Here is a 7,542-nt window from a genome sequence, read left to right on the forward strand (position 1 = left end):
CAATGTCTTCTTTTGGATTTGGGGAATTCTCGGGGCTCTAGAGTTTTATTTATGCAAAATTTGGGTGCAAACCTTACATCCCCACCCGATACGAAGGGCAGTACCTGACATTTTTGGCGAAATGACTATCCTAAGGCGAATGACTTGTCATCTATATTATCCATACCTAAGATAGCTGGTGCGGTCCAAAAAAAATATCCCCATCCCGGCAAATAAATGTCCACTTTACTAAGCAGAAAGGGCTGTTGTCAGTCTAGACGGTGTATGTATAGACCACTGTAGGGAAAGCTTATCTCATTCCCCTTGTTTGTTTGTCCGTTTGATTGTTTATGCGATTTATAAGTGCATAGTATGTGTGATAGACAGTACCATCCCGATTTATGACAGTGTTGGGCATATCGTCAAGCCGATGGGAAAATTGCTCACAAACCCACCTCGGCATGCCCCTCCTAATAGCTCATTTGTAGAAATCGTCAAGGGTCAGAAGTAACAACCATCTGTAAGGGTATTTTGAAGGCACTTAAAAGTGTTAGTTGAGTGCGGGTCCCGATAAAAATGGAGTAAACGTGGCTTTTATATATTATATTTCATGCATGAGGCAGCGAAGGTCATAAAAACGGGGCTAAAGAAAACGCGGCACTTAAGCTTTTTCCACAACCTTTTTAAATAACTACAAAGAGCACAAATGTTTCACTTTTTAATAGCGAGGTGGCGGTAAAATCCGTGGTGGAACTTGGTCAAACTCGGTAAGCACGGAGGTGAAAAGGCGAGCTTCAGCCCAAACGATAATTTGTCATATTTCATTTGACTTGACGAGAAGCATAACTTTCTAACATGAATTTCTTGTGCATTTCAAACATTATGGTTTAGCTGTACGGGCATAAGCATGTGCTATTTTTCCTGCCCTGAAGATACCTCATGCTTAGTATTGTGTTCGGAGGCTTCCCAGTTCGATAGTAAAACGATTTGAGCAGGAGGAGCCTCAATCTCTTGACTTTCTATGAGATTTTTAAACTAACGAAAAAGATAATTACAGATTTGGTAATGCTATTGCCTTCGTCAAGATAGCGACCCATTGTGCTCAATCCCATTCAAAAAGTTGAAGGAGGCGTTAAAGTAATTAATGCCACGACTTTTCTTGGCCAATTTGAAACCATTGTTTAATTTTTGCTACACTGCGAAAAAAAGGAACCAGTTTATCTGCAGAGTCCTCCAAAAATGCCCACAACACATACGAAGTCTAGCCATATCGAATGAAATGGAGGGGAGAGCAGTTTATCTGAATGCTCATTTTTACAGGTATATTCTGCCTCCGATTTGATGATGCTCGAAGGGAAAAGGGTTTTTAGTAAGCTAATAAAATGAATATATGGGTGGTGTTCATCGGTGTCGTGCCTCATAAAACTGCACAAACCTTTTAATGGAGTGCAAAAAGCATGCTCCACATGCAGAGGAGACTTTTTTGCCCGATTTTCTCGCCTAGAAGGGGTTTAGGCTAATGGCGCCTCACCGGATTTCCCGATTTTTCAAATCCTCCAAAGCCCTGCCTCAGTACCACTGGCTAAAATGATTTATACCTGAGGAGTGATTTACAACGAGGGCATGAAGAGAGGCTGTTTTTTCTTCCTCTCCATGGAGAGGTTAATTCTATGTATAGTATCTTCACCATCAGATAGCATATATTGTTGAAAAGGGGAACGGAAAGCAATTTCTGGAGAATAGATTAGGCACTGTAGACTCATAATGTTTACAATCTGCGTATGCTTCAGTTACCTTATTTAGAAGTAGTCAAATTCCTTTGTTTTATTTTTTAGCCGTTCTAAATTTGTATGCAAAATGAAAAACCGTTCAGACCATTAGTTCTTATAGAAGTGCTCACCATCATGATGGGACAATTTTTATCATTTGATGAGCGCCAAATTCACTTTAAAACAAAAAAGTGGGAAAAAAGTGGTATAGTATACGCAAATAAATATTGAGGTTTGTTTTATGTGTCACCTTAAGGTGTCTGGCCACTCAGTAGATCCGAGTTGCGGCGGAGTGGGTGAACAAAAGGATTATTCAGCTTCACAGAGGAAGGAGAAGTCATTAACCAGGTTGTTAGAAGAATTATCATCGTATATATAGACAGAGTTGTGAGCATAGCATTTGGAAGGCACTAATGATTCGTGCGTTCATTTATCAGACGGAATGCAAAAGCCTTTCCTCTTCACCTTTCAGTCAGGCAGACAGTCATCAAACAATCCTCTGCCTCTGGTGCCTGCGACTTTTACAAACACAAGTAAGGGAAGTGAGGAAGAGGAAAAACAACAATTTGGAAGTTCTTGTTACTGATTTTCGTCATCCACTGTGGCTGGGTGGGAGCATTTGCCCAGTAGCTTCCACCACCTCCCCGACTCCATTGATGTGGTGCAAACCACAACCAAATCTCCAAACTGCATAATGCATCACTATGAGCACATAATGCTTCGTTTCCCTTTGAATAGGGGTACTAGCGTCTATGAGCAGCATCCGTCTTTAAGTCCTTTGTGGTAGGTCTGTTCTGCCGCCACGTACTGCAGCTTCTGCGCCTATTCTATGCCGAGGGAAGCCCGTGGAACTTTTAAAACGAGTAAACCTGGTCTCATAAAGGCGGCAGGCAAAATCCACCCGCATCGTGCATGAGCTAGAGTAGCACCTTGAGTACTATACCGATGAACCGACGTCTGTCTACCTGTCTCTCCTTCTACTGCTTAGGAAAAAAGGATTTAAGGAATCTCCGGAGGTTTGCATTAGTAACAGTCTTATCATTTTTTCATCAGACACGAATTCGCTTGGACACAGCCCAAGGGCTGTGTCCACTAGTGAGGCATCAACGATTTTTCAGCAAATTACCCCTATCAGCCTGCTGACGACAGACACCTACTTCTCAAACCAGTCAAAAGTACACATTTGATGGCATGAAAACGGAAATTGCGTAACTCTCCCCAACTGCCTCTATTTTACTGCAACCTTATAAAAGTGCAGACGATCACAGGGTAGATAGTTAGATAAAATTTTCCAGACATCCTGGACTTGTCTAAGAAGCTTAACTTCCTCACAGGGCGCTTGTTTAAATGCGTCTCCGTCAGAACACGTAACTGGCGGGACTGCTCTACCAACTGCATACAGGATGTGTAAAATAAACTTAGCATAGAATTTGTGCTCATCTTTCCTTAAAATATAAAAATATTTTATGAATTCGTTGCCATAGTGTCGTCTATTTACACTTATCTCCTTTTTTATCAACAAAGTAGCAAATGCATTTCACAAGCCATCTTTAAGTTAAGGTGACTGACGCGGTGCTTCTTTCAGAGCCCTCTTGAATAGGCGTAAAACAATTGTTCCTTTATTTTACTCCTGTCTGAGGGAGAGAGGGGAGAAGGGGGAGCAAAAACAGAAAAGTACATGCTTGAAGGTTTAGGAATGACCTACTTGATCATCCAAGTTTTTGTCCCACGTCTTCACTCCGATTAGGACGCGCATTACCTCTAAGTAGACTTTCCAGCTATTTTTTTTTCCAGTCATAAAACAAAAAAGCAAAAAGCAGGATGTGTGTTAGCACACGGCTACCTTGACTGCCAGCTATGTGGAGAGTAGGGTAGTTGAAGGATGGAGCAAGTAAATCTGACGTGATTCCCCCTACGTGCGTTGTGAGTTCACCAACCGGAAATAGGTGTAAACTGCCCGGCGATGGGAAAAATGCCAAGTTAAGGGGAAATTTCCACCCTCCTCCACTGGAATCAATGTGGACAACGTGCATTACTAACCGCATCGGCACACGCTGCGTCTTGTCAGGGATGCAAAAAGGGATTTGTCCAGTCTCTAAAATGCCTCCAAGGTAGTCCTCCCCAGCATGATTACGTCTTGAAGAAAATTTGTCGATTAGAAAAAATGCATTTTAGAAAAATTCATCTTCCGCACTTTAACTAAGCAATAGCTATGAATTTTTTTTTATTATTTCCGGGCAAATGGTTAATTAATGGCCCCCCATGAAGATTGAGTAAACAACAGCGGAAATGGTAAAGTAGAAGGTCTTTCTGGGAGGTAATATTCATGCCTCGATTTAATCACCTACCGTATCATATACTGATGCATGGCATCTTAGTGACATTGACCTTGTGAGGTCAACAGATTATACAGCGACTGTCTTGTAAAAGCTGTTTTTATGACGATGGCCGCAAATCACTTGTTAACATCAGTTGATTTGAGTAAATACAGGTACGAAAGTCAGACTGTGTTTTTGTTTCAAAAAATGGAAGCATTTCCCTAAGGCACGGCAAGTGACTGAGGTGTAGGAAGATACTAAGGGAGCAAAATAAGTATATAATCACCTACTTATTTCTGAAATCAGTAGCTCCCACGACTTTGACACCTAAGTTCATTTAAGCGTGTACTTTAAAAGCATTCTATTTAGAACACCTTTAATTTACGTTGTTACTGTGGAATAGTGCATTCAGACACCAGGACAATTGCTTATCCAATGAGGTCCTTGTCTGTCGCCATAAGAACAAATCAAAACCTAACTAGGCAATATTTTTTTCAGTTAGAAAACAGAGGTCACCAGGACATCTATAACTTCCTCAATTAGGAATTCCACTTTTACGACGAAATAAGTCACAAGGGAGGCTCTATCGAAGGACGGACATCAACTTGCTCTTTCATGGTGAATCCGTAAACAACCTGATCCCTGTAAGCAAGCGGCAGATCGCGACGATTAGTTCTTCAGATGTTGCTCCGATTTTTTTGACAAATACTAACAACTCCGGTCCGAAAAAAACAGTAGGGGCGGTAAAAATCCCTGTAGATGCACAGTCATCCTTAATTGTAAGGCCCTGTCTTAATGTCTTTTTGGATAATAAATGTGATTGCACTGGCAAGGGGGCGCGAATTACAGAATTTTAGACGTTTAAGTAAATAAGGGGAACAAAAGGAAAGGATAAAGCAAATATTTCTCCCTGAAGTCTTCATCCAATTTTTTACCAAGAACAAAACTAGTAAGTTTTCATTATTTTTTGAAAGTTGTGATTTTATTCAATCAATGGTAAGACTGTGAGGTGTGTATGTCCACAGCGCATAAAAACATGTTTAACTAAATGCCAGGACTCTTGTTTAAATTAAACGGCCTCCTGGCGCGAGAACCAAATCAGGTGTTTTCCCAAGGGCCGCCCCCAAGGGCGGTGCCTTCCATTTGCAGCAAAATGTGTAATAAGCTTTGGAGAGAAAAGTTTGACAACTTATAATAAATATTCGAAACAGTGTAAAGCTAAAAAGGCGTCAGCTTTGTCAAGCGTTTTATTGCCAAAGTAGGCAATATGTGCCACTTTAAATGGAGGCAAGATAATGAGGCACAAATAATAAGGATTATTTATACGGTTTTCGGAAAAAGAACAGCAATCTAATGTCATTTTGGGAAGTCTGCTAAGAAAACAACTGGTCTGTTCTTCAGCTTCTCCCTTCACCACAAGGGCAATGCCTTCGTCTGCATTATAATGGAGAAAAGTGGTCAAAAGCTTACCTTAGACGGTGTCAATCTCAACACTTGGGAATCAGATTGGGCGTTTCACATAGCGTTTTAGCTTCGAAGAGGATTTTTTGCAATTTTTTTGTCCATCTTATGAGTAAATAGACCCTTCTTTTCAATATTTTCCTGTAACGTGCTGTTTAAATGTCAGTCTAGGTGAGCATTTTAGGAGGTCATAACAATTTAAATTTGTTCTAGGAAAAAAATTCCTTATACCCACTCTCCTATTTTTTATCTCTCTGCTCTATTTTGCGTGCGGTCACATGATTGGGAAATGTTAAAGGCATTATTTAAGGATGGGGCTGAGGACGATGAGTAGAATCCTCCACGTAAACCACTGAATTGCTTCCCTCCCTGTCTATTGCACCCAAATTTTACCTACAAGTTTGATATTGGCGCAAGGAACACACCTTACTTACCTTAGAGTTGCAACTTATCAAGTCCTATCAAGTAGACAAATCTTCACCATAGGTTAAAATGTGGGCTTGGGCAAGTAAAAAATTCATAGCAAGCAATTGCGTGTACAACTCGCAGCGCAGATATCCACACACCCACCTACGCACAATAAAGCAGGACGTATTGTCTGCCTTTGAAATGTTGGGTAGGGTGGGATAGAGTGGTGAGTGGATCGTTTAGAAGGCTTTAATAATTCCTTTGTTCACTTATCACACAGAATATAAACGCTTTTTCTTATCATTCATTCAGCAAACGGACCTGTCTCGTAGCCTTTTACTAGTACTGGTGAAGGAAATAACAACCTGAGTATTCCTGAAGTTGATTTTCATCTTCTGAGACGAATTTGCCTAGTTGGTGTGAGTCAAACCAGTGGCCTCATCACTCACCTCGGGCACTACTGAACGTCGCCCTTCACATGCCACTCTCCAATCTGCATTATGCATCACTGTGAGTACATAATGCTCCGTTACCTTCGAGACTGGAGATCAGCATCAACTTTGAGTACTTCATCAGCACTCCCTAATGACTTATTCATGCGTTTTGTGGGAGATCTGCTGTGGTGCCCCGTATTGCAGCTTCTGAGCCTATGCTATGCCGATGAACCCTCCGGGAAGCCTGTGGAATTTCGAAAGGGGTAGACACAAATCCACCCATTGCTTGCATGAGGTTAAATCGGCGCTTGGTGATGTGGTGTTAAAGTGAGTGGAATACTGCACAGAAAGCAAAGAAGTGTACCGTACCGATGGATGGACGTCTATCTAATGCCTTGTAATGTGTATATGGAGATCCCCTTCGCAAACTAAAAGGAGTACGGTACATTTTAATGACTATCCGAATTGATACTTGTCTTTTTTCTCTTTTTGACAAGTAATAAATGTCTTTCGTGTTTGGCATTCCATCTCAAAGGTTAACACCATTTCAGTTATAAGTAAAACCTTAAAGCCAATGGTATATTTCTCCAAGCAAATAACATTAGTACGACTTGTGCACCAGATCTGAACAACAGCATCCACGATGCTCCAAGTCAGGGGAACTGACATATATTGTACAGCGCTCTTACTCAACCTCACTCCGCTCCCTTTGTTACTTCTTTCCACTTCTTCTGGCACGCTATTTTTAACTTCAAGCCACAACAATAGCTAAAATAAATGGCTTTTCTTCTCCATCTTGCCAGCTTTGATTAGCCTTTTCACAGTTGATGCCTCGTGACAGTCTCGGTAGCAGTGGCGCGTGAAATACAGGCCTAGGCTCCAGAAAAGTGAGAAGAGTTGTAGGCAGTCATTAAATTTCACCACTACTTGTATCAGCCTTAAAAGTGCGTCTCCCAAGACTCATAATTTAGTTATAGATTTAGCTTTTTAAGAAAAAGGCTATCCCTCTAACTTCCCTTCCCCTTCCCTTCCTCTACCACCTTTTTAAAAGCGTGCGAGCTAAAATTCGTGACCACATCAAGCCTACTGACAAAGTGGAAATAAAAGCTAAAAAATGGGAAGTCAAATAAAGTAGCGACTGCATGAAAGCGTGACTGGAATTGCTTTTTTTTG

Source organism: Echinococcus granulosus (genome assembly GCF_000524195.1).
Source record: "Echinococcus granulosus chromosome Unknown EG_S00083, whole genome shotgun sequence".
NCBI classification, from domain to species: Eukaryota; Metazoa; Platyhelminthes; class Cestoda; order Cyclophyllidea; family Taeniidae; genus Echinococcus; species Echinococcus granulosus.